Consider the following 23,095-nt stretch of genomic DNA (forward strand, 5'->3'; position numbering starts at 1 on the left):
TCCCTGCTCAGCGGGGAGCCTGCTTCTCCCTCTCCCTCTGCCTGCCGCTCCCCCTGCTTGTGCTCTCTTGCTCTCTTTCTCTGTCAAATACATAAATAAAAATTTTTAAAAAAATAAAAATAAAAAGACCAGCAAACCCAAGTGCTGGTGGGAATGCAAACTGGTGCAAATGCACCGTCTGGAAAGTAGTTATGTGATTTCTTGCGAAGCTCAGCACAGACTTACCGTGCGAACCAGCCCTCCGTGCCTCAGACAAAAACACGTCCACGCACAGATTTGCACACAGATCTTCACAGCAGCTTTATTCCAGCTCCGAAATGGAAACAAGCCAAACGGGCCTTGGCAGAAGTGGATAAACTGGTGGCTCCGGCCATTGGACCGGTTCCCTGGAAGGGAAGGGAAGGGAAGGGAAGGGAAGGGAAGGGAAGGGAAGGGAGGGGCAAGGCCAGTCACGGTTAAGCCTCACACGCGCTGCGCTGCCCGAGAGGAGCCACACACCGGGAGCCCACCGTGTGACGTTCAAGGACAGTCTGACACACCGGCTCCAGGGGACCCTGGAACTGACCCAGAGGGAGCACAAGGGAGCTTTCTGGGGTGATGGAAATGTTCTCCATCGGAAGTTTCAGGGTGTGATCGAGTGAGCAGCCCAGCAGCTCCTGGGAACTTTTGGAACATCTGTTCTGAGTGGACGCTGTGCACAGACCCTGGCCGGGGCAGCCCTGCAGCCTGGCCTTCGACAAGCCGGGGTGATCTGGTGCACGGCAGGGGCAGTGGTCCCTTCATAGAGACATTTGTCAAAACACTTCCAAATGTGCATTTCTCTGTGCGTAAATTAAGAAAAAAAAAGGCAATTCAAGCAAAACAAAATATAAGCTGTCTGAACAAACACGTGTTTGGCAGCCCCTGCTCGTTCTGAATGTGAGGCCGTAGGTGGACAGTCTCACAGACACAGAAAGACCTGTGCGGCCTGGAGGCGGTGCTGCCAGGGGTGCGGGGCCAGACCCACTGGACGGGGCTTGCAGGGGCTGCCCAAGCATCTGGAGCATGGTTGCTGCTCCGTGCCTGTCTCCGCTCTTTCCCCCACGGTGTGGCCAGGGAAGCAGAAGGTCAGGGAGGGGACGGAAATCTGAGGCTCCAGGGGAAGGACTGGCTTGTTTGCCTGCGGAGCCCCTGCTCTGGCTGTCTGTGTGCTGGCACTCGCCCTCCCTTGACCAAGGCCAGCAAGGTCCTCGGCATGTGTGAGACCGCTGCGGGGTGAGCACAGATGATGGGTGTGTGTGCCCGGCCCCTGCTGCAGCTCCCGAGGCAGGAGCTCCAGGGACCCGTTATTACAGATGCAGAGAAGAGGCGCTGGGTCAGCGAGGGAGGGGGGCGTCTGGACGGGCCTAGCCCTCAGTCACCCTCAGAAGTCCCTGCGTGGCTCAGTCGGTTAAGCCTCCGGCTCTTGATTTCAGCCCAGACTGGGATCCCAGGACCCTGGGGTGGAGCCTGTGTTGAGTTCTCCGGTCAGGCAGGAGTCAGCTTGAGGGTGCTTTCCCTCTCCCTTTGCTTCTCCCCCCGCTTGAGGGGGCTCTCTCTCTCTGTCTCTGTCAAATAAATAAATAAGGGCGCCTGGGTGGCTCAGTCAGTTAAGTGTCCTACTCTTGATTCCCGCTGAAGCCATGATCTCGGGGTTGAGGGATCGAACCCTGCCTTGGGCTCCATGCTCAGTGGGGAGTCTGCTTGCGATTCTCTCTCTCTCCCTCCCCCTCTGCGCCCCCTTGCACATGTACATGCTGTCTCTCCCAAATAAATAAATAAACAAATATTTAGAATAAATAAAATCTCAAAAAGAAGAAGGAGGAGGAGGAGGAGGGGGAGGAGGAGGAAGGGGAAGAAAAGAAGTTTCCTGGCCGGCCTGGGCAGGAGAGGGTGGTGTCCGTGGACTTCACACCTGACGTGTGCCCTGACTCAGGGAACACTGGGATCATTTCCTTCCAGTCGTGCTTAGAAGGGGCTGTGCCAGTCCCTAAGCCTTCTGGAAGCCCCGCGGCCTGGCCCTTCCTGCTGGTGTTTATCACACACCCCAGTGGGAGAAGGTAGGGTGCAGCTTCCTTGTGCTCAGTGTGGTTACCCCACTTTGCAGTTGCAGTTGTCATGGGGCGCTCTCCCAGTGGTACCTCAGGCCTCGCTTCACACAGATAATGGGCTTGGGCTGCTCTGTGGGCCACACAGCTCCCCAGAAAGGTGGGTAATTCTGGGCCTGGACCAGCGCAGTCCCTGCCCCAGAAAAGTCAACAGTGTCCCCACCAGGAGGCCAAGAGCAAGGAGGTGGCATCGCAGAGTTGATGAAGGCATGTCAGCTCGCCGGCCGCCAGCTCCACGATCCCAGGCATCTGTGTGCCTCAGGGGAGCGAGGACCCCAAGACCCACAAGCGCCCGTGAGTCACTGTACCGCCATGTGGGTGCCCTAATACAGCCGGGACAGAGCTCTGAAGGGCCAGTGTTTGAAATGGAAGTTTGAGGGGAAGAGGTGAGGGGTGAAGCCAAAGCCTCGGGGTTACAGAGGAGAGGGTGTGGAGGGAGGAAGATCTGGAGGCCTGCTGGCCAGCTCTGACCCCATCCAGGTGGGCTGGGGTGGGCTCCGGGGGCCCAGCATCTGTGCTTCAGCCTGTCCTGCTCGGCTACTTCCCAGGACACCCCTAAGCCCTGACCGAGGAGGCCCCGGCAGTGGAAGGCAAGGATGACACCCAGGGCCCTCTTGCACGGGCTGCAGGATACACCCCGGAACCCTGGGGGCACCTCCACCCTTATGCCTGGACGATGAGCCCTGGGGACAGGTCAGGCTGGGATGGCGAGCAAGCGGCTGCCCTGGGGAGGTCCAGCCTCACCGCAGTCCTCAGAATTGGTGGATGACAGCGTCCATACAGCCTGGCATTCCTAGGAGGGGCTGGACTCCTGCTCCAGCCAGACCAGGACAGTGCTATGGCCCGGCCAGGCCTGCAGAACCATCCGCAAGGAACCAGGCTGGGCACGGGAAGGCGAAGAGAGAGGCAGGAAACAAGATGAATGGCCAAATACCAGGAGCAGTGGGCGGGCTGCCCACGGTGGTTGCAGAACAGAGCTCTGGGTGCGCGACACAGCACCTCATGCAGTGTCCCCAAATCCCCTCTTTCAACACAAGCTGAGCTCCTCCTGGGTGCTGGGAAGGAACAGGAGATGGGCCACGTGGGGCCGACCCGGGGGTGGGGCAGAGGTCACCGGCCTGCGAAGAGCGGGGGTGGGCATCGGGGAGGCCTCGTTGAGAAGCTGGCCTTTGAGCAAAGGCTCCTGGGTCTGGAGGAGAGCCAAGCAGGGCACTGCAGACCCTCCAGCCCTCCACGGGGACTTCAGTCCAGGTGGGAGGACTTGGACATGGGGGTGGGGGTAGGGATGCGATAGGACTTAGCGTTTAAAGGGTCTCTCTGGGCCTTGTGCTGTGTGGGACGGAGGGAGGGAGGGTGGGAGCTGCAGGTGGTAAAGGCCGGCAGGGACAGTGACCACGAGGTGGCTGAGAGGCAAAGGCAGTGTTCGATCTTCTGACTGGGGGACCCTCTGGCTTAGGGTACCTTGGTGCCCAGAGCCGAGCAGCAGGGGTTGAGAGGTCTGGAGCTCAGGTCTGGGGTTAGCCTGGAGAGGCACGGGGGTGTGGGAGGAGCTGCCCAATGTCAGGGAGAGCCAGACACCCTGGGGGTTGGGAGGCCACGGAGCTCACCGGGTGCGGCTGCTTGTCCCTCCAGTTCCTCTGGGCGGGTGCGCGAAGTGTGGAGGGTAGACTTAACTGAGATGGAGCTTGGCCAGGGCAACGTGACGGCAAGGCCACTGCGGTGGGGAAGGGGGCTGAGCTGGGGGAGGAGGGGACGGGGATGAGCTGGTGAGGCTGGGAGGGCCTGGGGGTGGGGGTGGGATTGAGTCAGGCCCAGGCAGGCGGTTTAAGCAGCCACTCTCATTGGCAAACAGTGTGAGGAACAAAGGCAAAAGAAAATACAGAAAAAAAAAACTTCCTCCTAACTTACAGCCCACTGACAAGTCCTTGAGACAGGCAGGGTGACCTTCCCCCAGGAACTCAGCTGCCTTGTTGTGAATAATTTGCTACGGGCAAAAGGCAACCTTAGCTTGACATTAGCCTGACCTCCAGGATCCTGTTAAGTCTTTTTCTTTCTTTCTTTCTTTCTTTCTTTCTTTCTTTCTTTCTTTCTTTCTTTCTTTCTTTCTTTTCTTAAGTAGGCTCCACACCCAGCGCGGGTCCCAACACAGGGCTTGAACTCACGACCCTAGGATCATGACCTGAGCCAAAATCAAGAGTCAGATGCTTAACCGACCGAGCCACCCAGGAGCCCCAAGTCTTCCTTAACTTATGAAAATTCCGTTATCTCTACCCCCAAGATATATGCTGGCAAATACATTTGGCGCTCACCCTCCAAACGTACGGCTCACTGTGTGCGTCCGAGGGGTCTCCTGACTGAGGTTTTACTGGACAGTAGTAAATGACCCCTCAGGGTCCTGGAAACCTTGCTTCCAAATTGCTTAGAGACGCACACTGTCCCAGCTCCCAAGTATACAGTCAGCCCCACTCCTGACCCCGGTGCAGCTCTTTCTGCCCACGTGTCCTGTCCCTGTGCTTTAGTAAAACCACCTTTCTGCCCCAAAGACGTCTCCAGAATTCTTTCTTGGCCGTCGGCTGCGGACCCCACCAATCTCACCAACGTTCCAAAACTACATCAGTTGGACAGAACGTGATGTGGGGGGGCGGTGTCCATGCTCAAGGAGGCCTCCTGTCACGAGCGGTCATCACGAAGGGTCTGTCCAAGTTGGCGTCGGTCTGGTTCACACACCTCGTCATCGCTCGTCGACCACAGCCTTCTGGTAGCTTCTACTAACAGGGTGATGCGGGGCTGTTGCCCACAGCAGCCAAGAAAGAATTCTTGAGACGTCTTTGGTGCAAAAAAGGCTGTTTGACCGAAGCACGGGGCCAGGGCCGTGGGCAGGAGCAGGAGTGGCGGATGATACGCTCGAGAGGCGGGGTGGAGCGGAGGGAGCGTAAGTCTGGAAGGAGTCTCCGCGAGCTGAATGCCCGCTTACAGGGCCGTGGAGCCGGGTGCTGTCGAGACAAGGTTGCCCTTCATCTCCAGGGAAACATCAACCCTGAGGCGGCCACAAGCTCCCGGAGGAAGGTCACGCTCCGCATGTCTCAGGATTTATGGCAGGCCGCAGGCTGTGAGGACATTTCTCTCGCCTTTGTTCTCCTCCCTGGGGACCCTACCTCAGAACGGACGGCCCGTGCCCCTGGTTCTGGGGACGTTGGTGGCACCTCTTTCTCCATCTCCTCAGCCGACCGTTAATGAGCAGAGTAGGAGGGGCGGGACAGTTGCCTTCCCTACCGTACTTCGGTTTGGAACAGGAAGTCTGGGGACCAACACGGAAAGGGGGTGGCAACTCTGGCCCCCGTCTACCAGCTGCCTATCTTTCCCCTTGTCTGCTACTGATTTAAAACTTTTAGGCTACAAACTCAGCAAAAAAGTTTACTCCACAGGCACAGCCTCTGTTCCCCCTCCACCGTAACTCCAAAGAAGAAATAAGATTGCAAACCAGAAATTCATGCACTTCTGTGCACCGAAGGACACAATCGACAGGCCAGGAAGGCAACTCCTGAAATGGGAGGAAGTATTTGCAAGTCACGCATCTGATAAGGGCTTAGTTTCCGGAATATACAGAGAAGTCCTAAATCTCAACGATAAAAAAACAACCTGATTCAAAGACGGGCGGAGGACTGGCGCCCACGTCTTTCCAGAGAAGACCTACAACTGGCCAACAAGCACGGAGCTGCCCCAGGTCCCTGCTGGTCAGGGATGCGCACATCAGAGCTACAGGGAGGAACCACCTCCAGCCGTCAGCACGGCTGCTGTTGAGAGAAAGCAGAAACCCCCCCGTGTGGGAGGACGCGCAGGGGGTCCCTCCTGCACCGTCCATGGCAATGGTAGCCGGTGCGGCAGCCGTGGGACGCCGTGTGGCGGTTTCTCCAAAAACTGAAAACGCAGTGACCGTGTGATCCAGCAGTTCCTCTTCTAGGTGTTTACCCAGAGTACACGGACAGGGACTCGAGTGGACGCTTGCACACGCACGTTCACAGCAGCTGACGCATGGAGACAGCCCGAGTGTCCACCGACGGACACGCGGATAAATGTGGTCCATCCACACACCAGACCGTCACTCGGCCCGAACATGGAGGGACACGCTGACACCAGCCACAGTGTGGATGGACCTAGGGGACGTGACGCTGAGTGAACTAGGCCAGACACAAAGGGACAAATCCTGCTGGATTCACCCACACGAGGTCCCTAGGGTCTCCAGATTCACAGGGACAGAGAGTGGACGGTGGGTGCCGGGGCCGGGGGAGGGACGGGGGTCGGTGTCTCGGGGGGACAGAGTTTCCCTTTGGGAAGATGGAAAGTTCTGGAGATGGACGGTGGGGACGGCTGCACAGCATGAATGAGCTTAGTGCCCGAGCTGTGGGCTCAGAGGTGGTGAACACCGTACGCTCCGTGTTCTGTGTGTTACCACGATGAAAAACTAGGAAGAACTGGGAGTGGCCTCGCTGGGTGGCGCTGGGCGCGGGCCCTGAGGCCGCATCCTTGGCAGGCTTGACTGGGGCAGGCGTCACTCCATGCTGTCCTTCCCGCGTGGCCACAGCAGGAGGCCCCTGTTTGCAGCCGTGTGTGCCTCTCCGCGCGTGGCCTGCCCTTGTCTGCAGCCGTGGCCTGGGGCGGGTGAGACTCGCCTTGAAACCTGTTTGCTTGGGGCACCTGGGTGGCTCAGTGGGTTAAGCGTCTGCCTTAGGCTCAGGTCATGATCCCAGAGTCCTGGGATCCAGTCCCGCATGGGGCTCTCTGCTCAGCGGGGGGCCTGCTTCTCCCTCTCCCTCAGCTGCTCCCCCTGCTTGTGCTCTCACTCTATCTCTCAAATAAATAAATCAAATCTTAAAAAAAAGAAAAAAGATGAGCCCATGCAGCTCCGTCAACATGTCACTTGGAGGCGTTCTGGGGCCACGATTCAGCACAAAGAGTATATATTTCTTCTTTTCTTCCTTTTCTTAAGATTGGTTTATTTTATCTGAGAGAGCGCGAGGGAGCACAAGCAGGGGGAGGGGCAGAGGGGGAGAGTCCCAAGCAGACTCCCAGCCGAGCGCGGAGCCTGACGCGGGGCTGGATCTCAGGACCCTGCCATCCTGACCTGAGCTGAAATCAAGGGTCGAAGACGCTCACCTGACTGAGCCCCCCAGGTGCCCCAAGTGACAGCTTCCGGGAGGCGAGCTGCCCTCTGGGACGGGAATGTCCGCGTGGGTCATGGCAAAGCCATTCGGTCCATCTTGTTCTGTGAACGGATCCTGGGCCCGTCGTGATCTCTGATCGGCCTGCATGGGTCATTGGGAAAACACCGGTCCACACAGCCCCCCGGACCTTCCGCGTGCGGACGCTGCGCTCGCGGGATGGACTCCCACGCTGCCCACCTTCACTGCAGCGGGCGGGAAGGCCTTCAGGCTGGGAAGCGGTCTCGCTAGCAGGGCGGGCTCCAGACTCCTAACTCGGAGGCTCCGATTCGCCAGGGCTACACAGACGATCCGCTGTTTTCCTTGAAGCCACAGGGCCCCTCCTCATTTTGTGATTTCGGGGAGAAGGGCTGCCGAGATCCCGGGCCTGAACACCCGCAGCATGGGGGCCGGGGGGCCAGCGGTTCTCCCGAGGGGCCAGGGCAGCTCACACCGCGACCTCCGCCCCAGGAGAGCACTTCCTGGGGCGGCCTGGCCAGTCCGGCCTCACCGCGGGGCCACGGCTGGATGAAGTGAGATTAGGGACGGTTGTTCACCGGGACTTCCCCACCCGACCCCCGGGAGCGTGTGGTGAGGAAGGGAGCCGAGGCCAAGCCAGATCCTTGCGAAGGAGCCCGCAGACCCCCCAGGGCAGGCTTTGCACCAACGTGAGCCGGGTCAGAAAGGCCAACAATCACTTTGCATGGATCCCGGGGTGGCCATGGCAAAGCACCACCATGTGTGAGGCTCAAACAGCAGGAATTCGGGAGGCCCGGAGTCTGAGATCAAGGTGTCGGCTGGGCTGGTTCTCTCTGCTCATGCCCAGCTCCCAGCTGGTGCAGGCGGCAGGCCAGCTCTGATGTTTCTTGTCCTCCAGATGACCCGTCACATCTCTGCCTCCCCCTTCCTGTGATGCATGCACCTATCCAGTGTCCTTATTGCAAGGACAGCAATCATGTTGGATTAATGACCCTATCTTGTATGAATCTGGGGGGTCAGGACACAATTCAACCCACAACACACTCCTGTCTTGTTAGGAAACTAGCTTAGAGCTCAGCCCCCCCCCCCGAAAGAGTCTGGGGCCCCCATGGAACGGTGCATCCCACCAGGCCTTCTGCAGGTGGGCTCCACTGCTGGCAATGCCTCGGGCTCCCTGGCTCCCCGTCAGCCACCCCCGTGGGCCGCGGGTGAGCTACGTCCTTAATTTTGGTGAAGCTAAACTCATCAGCTCATTTTGAAGTTTTGCACACAAAATTCTTCCTCACCTTTATCACAGAGATGTTTCCCACATTTTCTTCCAGGAACTCGATCCGTTTCCCCTCACGTGCATGGTCTAATGCCTCTGGGATTCTCTCCCGCTTGTCGGGAGCAGTCAGAGGACCCTCTCTCTGGGTCTCCGGACACAGAGCCATCTTCTTTTTTTTTTTTTTTTAAGGATTTTATTTATTTATTTGACAGAGAGAGAGAGACAGCCAGCAAGAGAGGGAACACAAGCAGGGGGAGTGGGAGAGGAAGAAGCAGGCTCCTAGCGGAAGAGCCTGATGTGGGGCTCGATCCTATAACGCCGGGATCACGCCCTGAGCCGAAGGCAGACGCTTAACCGCTGTGCCACCCAGGCGCCCCATACAGAGCCATCTTCTCAGTGCCCCCCCCTCCTGGGAGTCCTCTTTCTGCCGGTGTCGCCCCTGCCATGCACCACCTGGTCCAGGGAACAGGTGCCCCTCGTGCCTCCACTCTGCCTCCGGCTGCCTCAGGTGTGAGGGCCGTCTTACCCCTGGGCTCGCCCTCCCACGCACTAACCTCTTGGTAAATCAAGTACTTTGAAAAGGTAAAACAGAAAGGACAAAGAAAAGACTCTTCTCAGAGAAGCCCTTCTTGGGGGCGCCTGGGGGGCTCCGTTGGTGAAGCATCTGCCTTCGGCTCAGGTCACGATCCCAGGGGCCTGGAATCCAGCCCCACATCAGCTTCCCTGCTCCCTGCAGGGGAGTCTGCTTCTCCCTCTCCCTCTGTCTGCTGCTCCCCCTGCTTGTGTTTTCTCGCTCTCTGTCAAATAAATAAATAAAATCTAAAAAAAAAAAAAAAAAAAAGAAAAGAAAGAAAAGAAAAAGAAAAAGGAAGAAAGAAAGAGAAGCCCCTCTTGCCTCCCGGCTGGCCCTGAGTAGGAGAGGAGGCACATGGAGCCAGCTGGTCGGGGGAAGGGCCACAAAGACATGTCTGTCCCCAAAACAGAGACGGGCCTTGTTTGTGGGGATGTTTGCAGGCCGCAGAGCTGGGCACAGACTGGACACGGGGCAGGCAGCTCAGCCCCTCCTTGCCCAGGGGGACGCTCCCATGGTCAGACCCTCTGCAGTCCCCACCACCACTGGGGCTGGCACCACCAGACCCTCCCTCTTCCCTGCTTGACCAGGCAGGTGTGGGGGGTAGGAGGTGAGTGGTTAGGGACACAAATCAGGCCAAACTGCGTTTGAGCCCAGCTCTTCCCCTGCTCTGGGGCTCTGGGCAGGTGACCTGGCCCTTCTGTGCCTTTTCTCTTGTGTGTGTGTGCCTTGCTCTGCATCCAAGCCTACTTTTATTGAGATCAGCAGGGTGCTGAAGAGGGTGGAGCCCAGTCATCCCCTAATCTGGTGGCCTTGGACAATGATGCCCTCATGCCCTCACACCTACCCTGAAGGCTAAGTGACTTTGGGCCCACCACACTCGCCTCCCAGGAAGTGGTGGGGAAGCCTCTTCCAGGAGCCCAGAGGCCCAGCAGACAGATGGGGCCACAGCATCTTGGAACCAGCACCTTCTGGATAATAGGAGCTGGCCTACGGCTGCCAGGGGCTGGGGAACCAGGGGCCTGGGGAACCAGGGAGCTGGGGGCCTGGGGTCTTGGAGCTCGGTCCTCTTCAAGCTGTCCAGGGAGCACAGGGGGGACAGAGGGGGACAGAGCAGATAGTGCCCTGTGGATGGGATGCAGGAGGGGAGGGAGAGATAGGCAAGGAAACAGCTGTAGGTTCTGGGGCCCCCAAGGGATAAGTGATCCAGCCAGAAGGTAGGGTCCCCAAAGCCCAGCCAGCACCACGACCCTGGTGAAGGCAGAGCTCTGCTGGGTGGGGTCGGGACTGGGAGCAGTCCCTCTGAGCTCCCGTTCTAGTGTGGGCACCAGTGGGCCAGCAGAGGGCCCCTTCAGAGCAAGTGGAGCTGGGGGTGCCCATCCCTGCTCTAAAAGAGGGGTTCAGCCAAATAGGGCTGGTGGGGGGGGTGGTCCAGTTAGGGGCCCATCCCTCCTGGTGGTTCTGAACGAGGAGATTGGCAGGTTTCTGGAGGGACAGCCACACCCCATCCCTCCCCTTTTCCTTTTGGGTTCTATTTTCCTGTCTGCGGGGTCCTGCCTGGGTCTTCTGGCCTGGGGCTTGGGGAGGACCTTCCTCTCCTGGGGATAGGAGGCCGTCGTGGTCAAGGCCCAGAGGTGGCCTAGCTCCCCCTGACTGGGTCCTGGTGGACAGCTCCCCCAGCTGAGAGTTAGGGCTTCTGAGGCCTGGGGGTTGGGGCTGTGGCAGACCAGCTGACAGCCCTCTGCATTCCCCAACCCCACAAGGCACAACCCCTGCATTGAGTTCCCTGCAGCTGCTTCTGCCCACCACACAGAGACCCCAGGAATGAGCCCTCCAAACACCCTCACCCAGGGTTGGTCCACCAGCGGCTCTGGGGAAACGCAGATCAAGATGACCCCACCTGGCCAGGTACTAGGGTGCCCCTGGCCTGCACACACCGGAGCACGCAGAGCCACCAGCAGAGGGAGCCAGAGGCCTCCTCTAAGGCTGGGGCGTGGGTGCGCTCAGGTAGGCACTGGCCCCGAGGTCAAGTGTCCTCAAGGTGCAGGGTACAACCCACTGTGTGCTCAGGGGCCCCCCCACTCCTGCACTGACACCTCATAGCTGACCACCAGCCTGCGCCCGTGTCTGTCAGCGCCCTTCTCCAGGGCACCTCCCTCAGTGTCGGGCTAAGCTTTGGCCTTGCCCCTCAGACTCACGCCCCTCCCTGGCCCGCCCTGAGGTCCTGCAGACTTGGCTCACCGGCCCTCCCACCCATCTTGGGTTACAGTCTTTGGGCCTTCTGGACATCTGCCCTAGGAGAGCCATGGCACGCAGAGTGGTCAGGGCCCCCCTCAGCTCCTCACCTTCCAGGAATATCCTCTGGCCCACTCGGATACACATGGAGGCGAGGGGCTCTGGGTATCCCCACCGGAGTCAGGGGTACGTGGCCTTACTTGGAATGTCCACGGCCTGGCCTGGCCATGGCCTGGCCTCTGCCCAGTGGTTCTTACAAAGGGTGCAATCATAGGTGGGCTCCAGGCCCTCAGTGACCCCATCCCCATTTCCAGGAGACTGACATGTGGCTGCTAGGATACTTAATTGGTTTAATGACATGGCTTTTGAACCTCGGCCACCTCTCATCTCTGGGTGTAACCTGCAGAGTTCAGTGCTCCAAGACTCACCCACCACCCACACAGTGCACAGGGCAAGCCTGGCCTTAGACCTGGTTGGAGGAAGTTCCTTTCTGGAGCTCTGCCTTGGGCGTGTGTATAGGGGGGTGGTGTCTAAGGTCATACTTGAATGAGTATATGTCCAGTCCAAGGGTGGAGAAAGTATAGCATGCACCCCCACCCAGGGGAGCCTGAAGCCCCCCGAGGCCACCCTTGAGGAGCAGTGCACTGGGGGGCCCTATGGGCGATATCTGGGGTAAGGCCCAGCTCAGAGCCCAGGGTGGCTGAGGTCGGCTGCCCTTCTGGCCCATAACCCACCCAGAGGTATGGAGGTGCGGGTGCGTGGAGAAGTAGCAGCTGTGAGGTTTGGGGCCTGGGTCACAAGTGCCAGGAGGAACCCCCATGTGGATGGGAGGCCCAAGGATAAGTCCCCGCCCACCTCCTGAGGGGTCTGTGGCCTCAGGGAGAGGTGTCATGACAGCCAGGAAGGGGGCTGGGCGGGGCTGGAAAAGCCACGGCTCTGGCTTCAGCGGCAGGTGCTTGAGGGGCTGGCATCTCCGGGGGGCTAGTTTGGCGGAGGTGGGCCTTGGGGCAGGCAGATGCGTGTGGGATGAGGCCTTGCTGAGCCTGAGGACAGGCCACGTGCCATGAGGCAGGTGAGCTGCTCCCAGCCAGCACCACCCACAACCCGTGTCCATGGTCCAAAATATACACACATACAAAAATAATACTCCATGCACTGGGGGTGGGCCCCTCCGCAGGTGCGCCTCCGTCTCCCCCCGCTGCAGATGTGCTGGGCCGTTCCGGCCAGGTCTAGCTGTCGTCCTCCACCCTCCTCTGGGTCTTGGAATGAAACTTGCTTATGAGCTCCTCCAGCTCCGACCCACCTTGCTGCTTCTAGGGAGGGGATGGGACAGCCTCAGCTCGGGGGCCCACAGGCCAGAGTCCCGAGGCCTCCCCCTTTCCAGGCAATCCAGGAGCCCTGAGGGAGAGGAGGCGGGGAGGTGCAGGAGGGTGGCACGGGCCGGCTCACCTCCAGGACCGCCTTCTGCACGGTGAGCTGGCTGTACACGCGGATACCTTCCTCTCCGCACACTTTCTTCAGCTCATCCTTGTTGAGCGAGAAGAGCTGGGGCCCCGTCAGAATGCCCAGGTTCTCCACGATCCTGGGGGCGGGGCGGGGGGGGCGGGCGTGAGAGCGGGGTGCCCGCCCGCAGCCCCGCCCCCGCACCGCACCCCCGCGCAGCCCCGCCCCCGTCCCGCGCAGCCCCGCCCCCGCACCGCAGCCCCGCACGGCCCCGCCCCCGCCCCCGTCGCCGGCCCGCGCCCGCAGCCCCGCCCCCACCGCACCCCCGCGCAGCCCCGCCCCCGCACGCCCAGCCTCTCCCTGTCCCTCACCGCCCGCACCCCGCCCCGCCCCGCGCAGCCCCCGCCCCGACCCGCAGCCCGCCCCCGACCCGCCCAGCGCGCACACCACCGGGCGCTGAAGGCCTTGCCCTCCAGCCAGGCGCGGACCTCTTCCGGGCGACTCGTAGGTGAGCGGCAGGCCCCCGGCTGGCTGCGCTCCACGGAAGTGCCGCTGCGGCTGCTTGTGATGTGGCTGATCTTCCTGATGAGCTCGTCGTTGACCCGTCCATGTGGTGGATCAGCTCTGCGGGCGGTGCCCTGCACTCAGGCCCGCCGCCAGCGCACCTGGCCCCACCCCGCTCGGGGACCCTCCGCCCACTGCCTCCCCCAGGGAGCTCAGGCCCCGTCCCCGCATCGATCTGGTGGCCCTCATCGCGGAGCGCCTCTCACCGTCTTTGTTCCCCGCGAAGCTTGGGGCAGCTTGTGGGTGGGGCTGGCAGGACCCAATATTTCAGACTGGCCTGCAGGGTTGGGAGCAAGAGACGAAGGGTGCGGGCGCCATCAGCTTCCTCTCCTCATCCCTCCCCGCAGGGTTGTAGTCAGGAGAAGGTGAGGCATCCCTGCTCGCCCCGGCCTCCCGGGCCCGAGCCCGAGGCCCCACCGCCCGGCCGGCTGCACCCGCCCTCCCCTCTGTAGGGGACAGCGCCCTCGCTCGTCCCACTCACCTGCTCCTGGGGTGCATCCTCCAGCCGAGTCTCGTCCAGGATGTTGCAGGGCACGTAGCCCGCCTGGCCGCTGCGGTTCGAACCTTCCACCACTGGTGGCCATCCTCCAGCACCTGCAGGCCCACCCCCTCATCACCCCCCCACTCACAGGACTCCACCCTACTCAGGTCACCAGCGCAGGGTGTGAGAGCCCCTCTTACCCGGGCCAGAGTGCTGCGTTTCCTATGAAAGCCCCACCTCCCCCAATCCTGTAGGGAGTCACAAGTCCCCTAGAGCCCTCCCTGCCCAGCCTTCCATCCCACCCGTAGACGCTGCCGTCTCTCCCTCATCTCCCCCTCCCGCTTCAGCAGCATCCCCAGCGAGGTGCCTCTAGCCTTTGCATGGAGTTCACCTCCCCCAGCCTGCTCCACTTTCCGTCCCCCAGTGGGTGGCCTGGATCAGGACCGATACCAAACAGACTGCCTTTCAAGGGGCCAGGGGTGGCTGTGAGTGATGAGCCCTGGCCAGGAGCTGGAGGATCCCCACTTGCAGCAGAGAAGGCCCGTGCTTCAGGGAGCAGCTTAGCCCAGCACAGGGGCCCCTGAGCCCCTCTGAGATTTCAAAGACAGGAGGTCCCTCACCAAGCTGTGCTGGGGGTGGGGAGGGGCAGGCTGTGGACCCAGACTGGAGCCCAGGGGTAGGGGTCCTGGGGAGAGGGATTGGACAGGCGTGCTGTGTGCCAGCATCGAGCCTGGCTCCTGCCTGCGTGGTCACCGCCTGCCCTGCCTCTCCTGGGCAGCCTCCAGCTAGGCCCCCACCCCCACCCTGCTCACCTCCAGGACCTCATCCTTGAGCACCGACAGCTCGTGGCGTTGCGGGCTGTGAAGTCATAGAGGATCCTGACGTCTTGGTCATGGCTGGCCCAGGTTCGTAGCCCCTGCGTGGAACAGGAGGGCTGAGGCCCAGGGCTGGGCTGGGGTCTCCTCCGGGCCTGGGGCTAGGCTGGGAACAAGCCGGCCGCCTCCTGTTCAGCTCTCTGAGGTCACACAGAGAGAGGCTGAGCCTCGTCAGCGGGAATGGAAACTTGACAGCCCCAGAGCGTCTGGGGCCCTGCAAGAGGTGGGGGCGGGGGCGGGGACGAGGGGCCTGTGGGCATGGCAAGGCCGCCTGAGCCTAGGCCATCTCAGGGTGCATGCCCGGCCCCCAGAGCCAGACATGTACCCAAGAAATGACAGGGTCACCCGCCATCCCTGGAAGCAGCTGACCACCGAGGAGGGCTGGCTGTTCCAGAGCCCAAGCCCTGCGCCAGCACCCACGGCAGGACTGCCATGGGCCGCAGGCGCATGGCGGTGTCCTGGCCTCAGCGAGCAGGCCTGTGGCTGCCACCCAGGCTGGGCTGTCCCTCCTGGCCAGTCTGGCCCCTGATCATCAGGGCAGCTCCCTCACACAGCTGCAGGCCTGGGGACACCATACAGGTGAAGGGACTGAGGCTGAGGTGGTTCTGGAGCCTGGACTGGCCAGGATGACTGGCCAGGGGCTGAAGATCAGAGGATGAAAATATTTCTTCAAGTGTGGCCCTAGGCCAGGAGCCATGGGCATCAGGCTGGCCGTCGGGGGCGGGGTGTAGTGAGAGGGCACACTTAGATTTCAGCCCCTCCCTGCTGACTGAGTCTTGGGATCTGTCAGGGTAACAAGCTTCCCAGACAGATCCTGGGCCAGGAGTGGGAACAGAAAGGAGGAAGGAGGGGAGGAAGAGTGGGGAGTCCCCAAGTCCTGGGTCTGTGGAAGTATGTATGTAGGGGTGGGGAGAATGGCTGTCCTTAGCCCAGACCTTCAGTCTCTTTTCTCTGGCTCTGAGGTTGGGCCTAAATCAGCCGCAGGGTGGCAAGGATTGGTGAACCCACTTAAGTTCAGTGATTTAGTAAACTTCTAATCATGATTCTAAAACATACGTGAGAAGACACAGAGATAATGTATTAGGGTGATGAATTTATTCATGGCTTTTGACATTTTCTCCTCAATTTTATAAAGTTAGAATAAAAACCTGGTTCTAGTTTGGAAAAATGTTTTTTGAAAGCCATGAACAAGGCATTTGCCGCCACCTGGTGGCAGCACGCTCATATCAGAGCCTCCTTGTTTCTAGGGGTGAGCATCACATCCCTCATTTTATTTTTATTTTTATTTTATTTTTAAAGATTTTATTTATTTATTTGACAGAGAGAGAGACAGCCAGCAAGAGAGGGGAACACAAGCAGGGGGGGTGGGAGAGGGAGAAGCAGGCTCCCAGTGGAGGACCCTGGGATCAGGCCCTGAGTCAAAGGCAGCGCTTAATGACTAGCCACCCAGGCGCCCCCACACTCCCTCATTTTAAGAGGAACTTACCTGTAGGCATGCGAGGAGCTGACTGGGGAGAGGGTCTCCCGGTGGTGGAGCTGTGGGCTCAGATACAAGGCTGTGTTTGGGGGAGTTTCGAAAGGATGGTCGGTTCACCAGAGTCGGCTGTGGGGAAAAGGAGCACCTGGGCTTGGTGTGGGGTGAGGGCAGTGGACAGAGGTGGGCTGAGGAAGTGAGCAGTGGTGGAGAAGGCAGATGGCCAGCAGTCTGGGGTGGGGCCAGGGGTGCTCTGACCTCATCGTCAGGGGCAGACGCCAGCCCTTCCACTTCCCAGGGAGCCTCCTGCAGCACGTCCAGGGGTGGCTCCCAGCCGCTGTGGAAGTTGGGCCGTGAGGGGCACCTGCGGCTCCGTGGCCACTCCGAGCTGGAGGTGGGAGGTCCGGGGGTGAGCCACGCCCTCCCATGAACTGGCCCCACCAGAGACCACCCATTGGCCTGCCAGGGGAACCCCACCCTGGTTCGCACCCCATGCCCTGCATCACCCGCCCAGGGCCCCTTCCCACGCGCTCCGGCCCGCTGCCTGCTGCCATACCGGGCGTGTCCACATCTCCCCAGTGACTCCCACAGCGTCATCTCCTTGGGGACTAGGTGGCCTCGCAGAAGCCACGGCCTCAGGGGAAAGCAGGGGCTGGAGACGGAGCGTGCGATGTCTGGGCCCCCACAGGTGCTGACGATCTGGGGCACAGCGGGTTCAGAGGAGGCCCTGCCCACCAGACCCCAGTCCCAGCTGGCTCGCGGCAGCACCCAGGCCAGCCACACTCGGACCTGGACACGTGGCCGCTGTCTGCCCAAGGTGGGCATTTGCTTCCCCCACCTTCAGCCGGGGCGAACCACCCCGGGGCCCCGCTCCAGCCCCAGCCCTGCCCCAGGCACCAGTTCCAGAGGTCCAAGAGAAGTGCACGAGTTCTGCAGCGCTGGGGTTCTGAATGTGCTTCTGTAGCTTGGCCTGGGGGGCAGACAGCGTGGGGGGATGGCGCTGGAACAAGGGGGCAAAGATTCCCTGACTTCCCCAGTGTCAGCACAGAGGGATGGGGAGGACAGGGGAGGATGGGGGGCGGCCCCCTGCACTCCCAGCACAGGTTGACAGCCAGCTTGATTTTCTGAAAACAGTCGATGAACTGGGCCTCAGAGGGGGCCGTGCACTAGCGTAAGGACACCCTCTGGAATGGGAGATAGGGGGCAGTGGCTATGAGCCTGGCTGGCCATCTCTGTGCCTGGGGCCTTGCCTTCAGCAGCCCACCTGCTCAGATGGGGCCTCCAGCAGCTCAGTGGCCACGCGCCCTCTTCTGCACCTTGTTCTCTGCATCCTCTCCGGTCCCCTACCGCCTCCCTGCTGTCCCTCCTGCCGCGTGGACCACGCCCCTCCGTACCTGCGGGCCTTTCTTCCCCTTCTTCTTCCACTTCTTGCGCTGGTTCAGCTGTTTGAAAGCCTCTGCCGCCTTCTGCAGCCGAGCCACGAACCACTCAATGTCGTCCAGGGCACAGTTGAGGATTTGCTGGGGTCAGAGCGGACGCAGGGTCAGTCTCAGGCGCCCCACCCGCTGCAGGGACAGCCCCACACACTGTCTCTTGGTCCCCGGCCTGGGGAGGAGGTGGGTGCTGGCTGGGGGCTGACTGGAGGGGCGCACACCCGATGGGGACACTGTCCCAGACGCACCGTTTCCTTCTCTTCTCAGCCAGCACTGCGCGAGGCTCCTCGTCCAGCGACTCCCGACGGCGGAAGCCTGGGTGGGAGGCAAGATCAGGTGTTACTGACGGAGGCCACCCCCACCGACCTCGAATGCAGCCCCAGCCCGCCTCGCTCAGCATACTTGGCTCAGGGAGTGGCATCGGCGGCCCCACACGGTTCTTGGTGGACGGGGCGTCACTGCCGTAGCGCTGGAAGGGAATGGGGCTGGGCCCTTGGGGCGGGCAGGACGGACTGCCGCTGCCGGATCTTCTCCTGGTGGCCCTGCAATGGGGCGAAGGCCCGCTCAGCCTGGCTCCCAGCCCCACTCCCGCTCTCCGCGCCCCCCCGCACCCCGCGCCGCAGCCTACTTCAGGGTCTGTGGCCGCATCTTCTTCCCTAGACGGCAGTCGGCCAGAGCGCTTTCGATGTCCTCGTGCACCAGCTCCGCCTGCGGGCACCGGGGTCAGGCGAGCGCCGGCGCAGGCGCACTGGGGCCCTCCCGGCCGCCGCCCCCTCCTCACCTCCACCTCGTCGCAGTGGAAGAAGTGGATGTCGGGTTTGCTCTGCTCCGAGTCCTGGCACACGAGCAGCAGCACGGAGAGTACCGCAGCTGGTTCAGCACCGTCTGGCTGTGCCGACGGTGGGCAGCGGGAAGTTCTCCAGCTCCTCCTGGGGGCAGGGGGCTGGGATGCGGCTTGGCCGTGTCACCCGGCCGCACACAGACATGGCTCACAGCCACGGGTGCGGGTTGGACTTGAGCAACGGACAGTGCCGTGGGCGTGACCTGCGAGCCCGGCCTGTGGGCTGTGTGCCGTGGACACAGCCATAACTGGTACGCGGCAAGGGCGCGGGCGCGGCGCGACCTGGACTCTGCCAGGCAGTCGCGCGGCTGGGGCAGAGCCGGCCCTGCCTCGGGACAGCGGGTAGACAGGCCGGAGCCAGAGGTGGGCGAGGTGCTGTGTGTGACCAGGTTCCCTGGATTGTCAGCGGCGCAGTCCTTCCTGCCCCGCCTGCCCTTTGCCCTCCTCATCCTGTCCCGCCCCAGAGAGGCCCAGCTGCGTGTCTGGGTCCGGTTTGGGCTGCCCTCCCTGCCCCTGCTGCCCTGTCGCTGCCACACCTGCGACTCCACGTCCAGCACCGCAGGAGACTGTGCGTTGACCTGCAGCAGCATCTCCTGGGCCCAGACCTTCTCCTTGGAGCTCAGCTGCACCAGTTTCCGGATGGCGTCATCCACCGTCGCGATGGCCTCACTCTTGTCCATGATGAACGTGGCCAGTGCTGGGGGCGGGCAGGTGATCACTCCGCGGACAGCCCTCCTTGTGCCCAGAGCGAGGCTCAAGGGGCTGCACCCCAGGGACCTGAGGGCCAGGGCCAACCTTGGGAGCTTGGGGGAGAGGACATCCCCTACCCTGGGGGTATGAAGAGACACGGCCCTGCCCTCGGGAAGGTCTCTGCTCTGCCTTGATGGATGTCTGTGGGGCCGTGGACATGCCCTGATAAAACCTTGGCAGCCCTACACACACAGTCCCTCACCCATCTCCTGTGGCTGGACTCCAGGAATACCAGCCTCCTTGTTCCTCCCAGCAGAACTAACAGGCTCACCACAGGGCCTTTGCATGGTCTGTCCCCAGTTTACCTCCCCTACTCTTCTGCAGCTCTCTCTCCTTCAGGGCTCCGCTCAGACAGACCTGCTCCCCTGCCTGGCTACAGCGTCACTCTCAACCCCCTCATCTGCCTTGTTTTTATTTATCATAATCTGACATTATGCTTCTTTGTTTATTTTCTAGCTGCTGGTTTCAGTGTTATCTCCCTAGTGCCTGGGACAGTGCCTGGCACACAGCAGCCAGGCCCTCTGGGAATGTGCTGGGATGAGTGAGCATCTGGAGTGGCCATGTGGGGTGCTTGTGGGGTGGCCATTGGGGACCCTTGGCCAGCCCAGCCCTCCCTTCCGAGAACCCTCCTTCCTCTGTCTCCAGGCCTGGCTCAGGCTCCCCCATGTGTCCTTGCCCTTCACTGAAGTCAGTCAGCAACGCTGAGACAACTGGATAAACTCTCTTAAACTCGAGGCAGTCAAGACCCAGCTGCAAAAGTGCTAGGAGAAAATGCTGGACGATTTCTGATGACCTCGGATGCCCTTCCTCACAGGGTCACCTTCCTAAGCAAGGAAGAAAGTCAGGTGCTCAGAAGAAAAGACCAAAAACTCTCACCTAATGAAAAAGTAAACATTTCTGCCTGGGAAAAAATACCGTATATGAAGTAAATAGAGAGAAAAAAAAAAAGTGAGACAGATGTAATAGATGTGGAGAAGGCTGATTTTCTTAATATATAAAAGACCAGTATGCATTGCACTGACAGCTCTTACTTTGTTAAGCTCTATTTTGTTAAGTATAATTATTAAGAACTAATGACAAATGAATAAAAAAATCTGTGAATAAGTAAAGATTAACACTTCAATAGAAAAATCGGCAAAAGAGCTGAATGGAGAGTCTCCAGGAAAATAAATATAACTCACTTTTTAATTTAGAAAATTATATGTAGTCTCATTCAACAACTGCAAAGTGAAACTAGGACATCCCTACTCCTGAAATGGAGTCAACTGCTGGCTTTTACCTGTTTTACTGACCAGTCTAACACGTCCTTGTGGGTCACACTCGCAGGTTAGCTGTGGAGAGCGGGAGCCCCCACTCTGCACACCCCAGGGGGCTCTGGGAGGAGTGCGCTCTCTCCTCACATGCGAGACTGAGTGTGGTCGTGAGGGTGGTCCCAGCCTACGTGTGTGTCGTCCACAGGTCAGAGAGAGAGAAGGGGCAGAAACCCGCAGGGGACATAAGGCACCGACCCATCTGTGCGAGGCGGGGTGAGCCCCAAAGCACACAGTGTTAGCAAAACCCACCAGCACCAAGCCAAGCACAACCCTGTGCCTGGCCCTGAAACAAGCCTCCAGTATTTCAGGTGACTCAAACCCTGCCAAGTGTGTTCTCTGACCATGATGGGATTAAATTAGAAACCAGGAACAGAGAAGATAACTAGAAAACCCTCAAATAACTGGAAACTGAGCAACACACGTCTGCATCAACGACCAACAGCCAAAGACATCAGGAGGGAAATAAGGAAAGACTTAGAGACAAATGAAAACAACCACAGCACGGCAGGGCTTCGGGACGCCAGAGCCTTTGTAGCGGAGTGCTCCAGGGAAGAACGGGGCACGGAGGAAGTCATGGGAGTCAGAGAATGTTCTGACCCAGATGACAACAAAGGTGTGTGCGTGGGGCGCCTGGGGGCTCCGTCGGTTAGAGCATCTGCCTTCGGATCAGGTCATGATCGCGGGGTCCTGGGATCGAGTCCCACAGGGAGCCTGCTTCTCCCTCTCTCTCTGCCTTCCCCTGTTCGCGCACGCTCTCTCTCTCAAATAAGGAAATAAAATCTTAAAAAAATAAAAATAAAAACTAAAGGTTTGCAATCAAAGTTGCAGGACTGGAGAAACGAGTGTGTGTGTGTGTGTGCGTGTGGGGGGAAGTACAGGTGTAAATGGGCGAGTCAGAAAGAAGGAATACTTCATGTCAGTGATCACCATGTCTCCCATAAGAGAAAAAGACAATCAAATAAAACCCAAAGTAAGTGGAAAGAAGGACGTTAAGAGCAGAAACCAGCAAAGTAATAACCAGACAACAATAGAAAAATCAACTAAGCCCAAAGTTGGTTCTGAAGAGATTAATTAAATTGATCAACTGCAGCAAGATTGATCAAAAAAAAAAAAAAAGAGAGACGAGAGAGAACACAAATGATCAGTAACTACAAAAAGAAGGACCATCACTGTAGATCTTCATGCGTAAGAGTGAATTCATAGTCAAAAATCTCCCACAAATAAAATCCATACATTCAGAGGGCTTCCCAGGTGAATCCTAGCAAATACTTAAGGAAGAAATAAAAACGATCTTTCACAAGTTCTTTCTGAATACCCAGGACTAAGGAATACTTTTCCTACTCATTTAATACGGCCGCCACAATTTTGACACCAAAATCGGTCAAGGCTTTGGAGAAAAAATTATAGACCAATATCTCTAATGAACATTAATGCAAAAATGTGTGACAAAATATTAGCAAATTAGTCCATCACATAAAATTAGTCCAAACACATAAAAAAAATAATACACGTGAATGAGTGAGGGTTTATCCCAGAAACGCAGAGGCGGTTCAACACTCAGAAAAATCAGCGTGAGACTTACATCAACAGTCGTAAACACATCTGTGTAGATTCAGAGAAAGCATTTGACAAAATGTAACACCTTTCATGATAAAAACTCTCAGCAAACAATGGAAAGGAGCTTCCTCACTATCGGCTGTACCTACAAAAAATACAGCCTGTGCGATGGGAAAATACTGGATATCTCTCCTAAAATCGGACACAGGCGAGGTGTCCACTCTGTGTTGCTTCACTTCAACCCCGTGCGGTGGTCCTAACCAGGGCACTGGCGTTCTAAAACGAGATACCAAGTTCCGTTGCAGACAGCCTGGCTGTATGGGAGTAAACACAGTGGGTTTACAAGTCACTAACGGCACAAATAAGTGAGTTCAGCAGGGTCTCAAGACACCGAGCCACTGCACAGAAATCCAGCTGTTCCTCCATATGCTAGCGGCATCGAAAATGGCTTTTCAAAACAGTACCATTTACAGCGTCTACAAGTCAGATGCCTAAGGAATGTTTAGAGAAATGGTACTCAAGACCCACGGTGGAGCGACAAACGTTCTGAGAGAAGTCAGAGTTGCCCTGATCCGTGGAGGGATAGCCTGTCCCGGCGGGAAGGCCTCAGGACCATCAGGACGTCAGTTTGACTCAATGCAATCAAAGTCCTGGCAGGCTGTTCTGGGGGTGGAAATGTACACGCAAGTCCAAAGAGCTTGGAACAGTCAAGAAAATCTTGAGGGAAAAGAATATAAAGTTGCAGGACTCACACTGCTACGTTTGATCCGACAATAAAGCTACAGTGAGGAAAGATCGCAAAACGAAGCACGGACAGACCCATCCACATTCAATCCCCTCACTTTTGACAAAGGCACCAAGCAATTTGATGGGAGAAGGAACATCTTCTTAACACAACTGCACACATTGCTAATGGGGAAAAAATTAGCCTCGGAGTCTCATACACAAAAATTAATGTCAAATGGATCATAGACTTAAGTGAAAAGCC

General features: G+C 58.9%; 1 pseudogene; it reads right to left on the reverse strand.

Moving 5' to 3' along the window:
• Positions 1-11,709: 11,709 nt before the first annotated feature.
• LOC121104742 lies at positions 11,710-19,396 on the reverse strand (annotated as a pseudogene).
• Positions 19,397-23,095: the final 3,699 nt, after the last annotated feature.

This window comes from Ursus maritimus, unplaced genomic scaffold, assembly GCF_017311325.1.
Source record: "Ursus maritimus isolate PB19 unplaced genomic scaffold, ASM1731132v1 scaffold_23, whole genome shotgun sequence".
Classification (NCBI taxonomy): domain Eukaryota; kingdom Metazoa; phylum Chordata; class Mammalia; order Carnivora; family Ursidae; genus Ursus; species Ursus maritimus.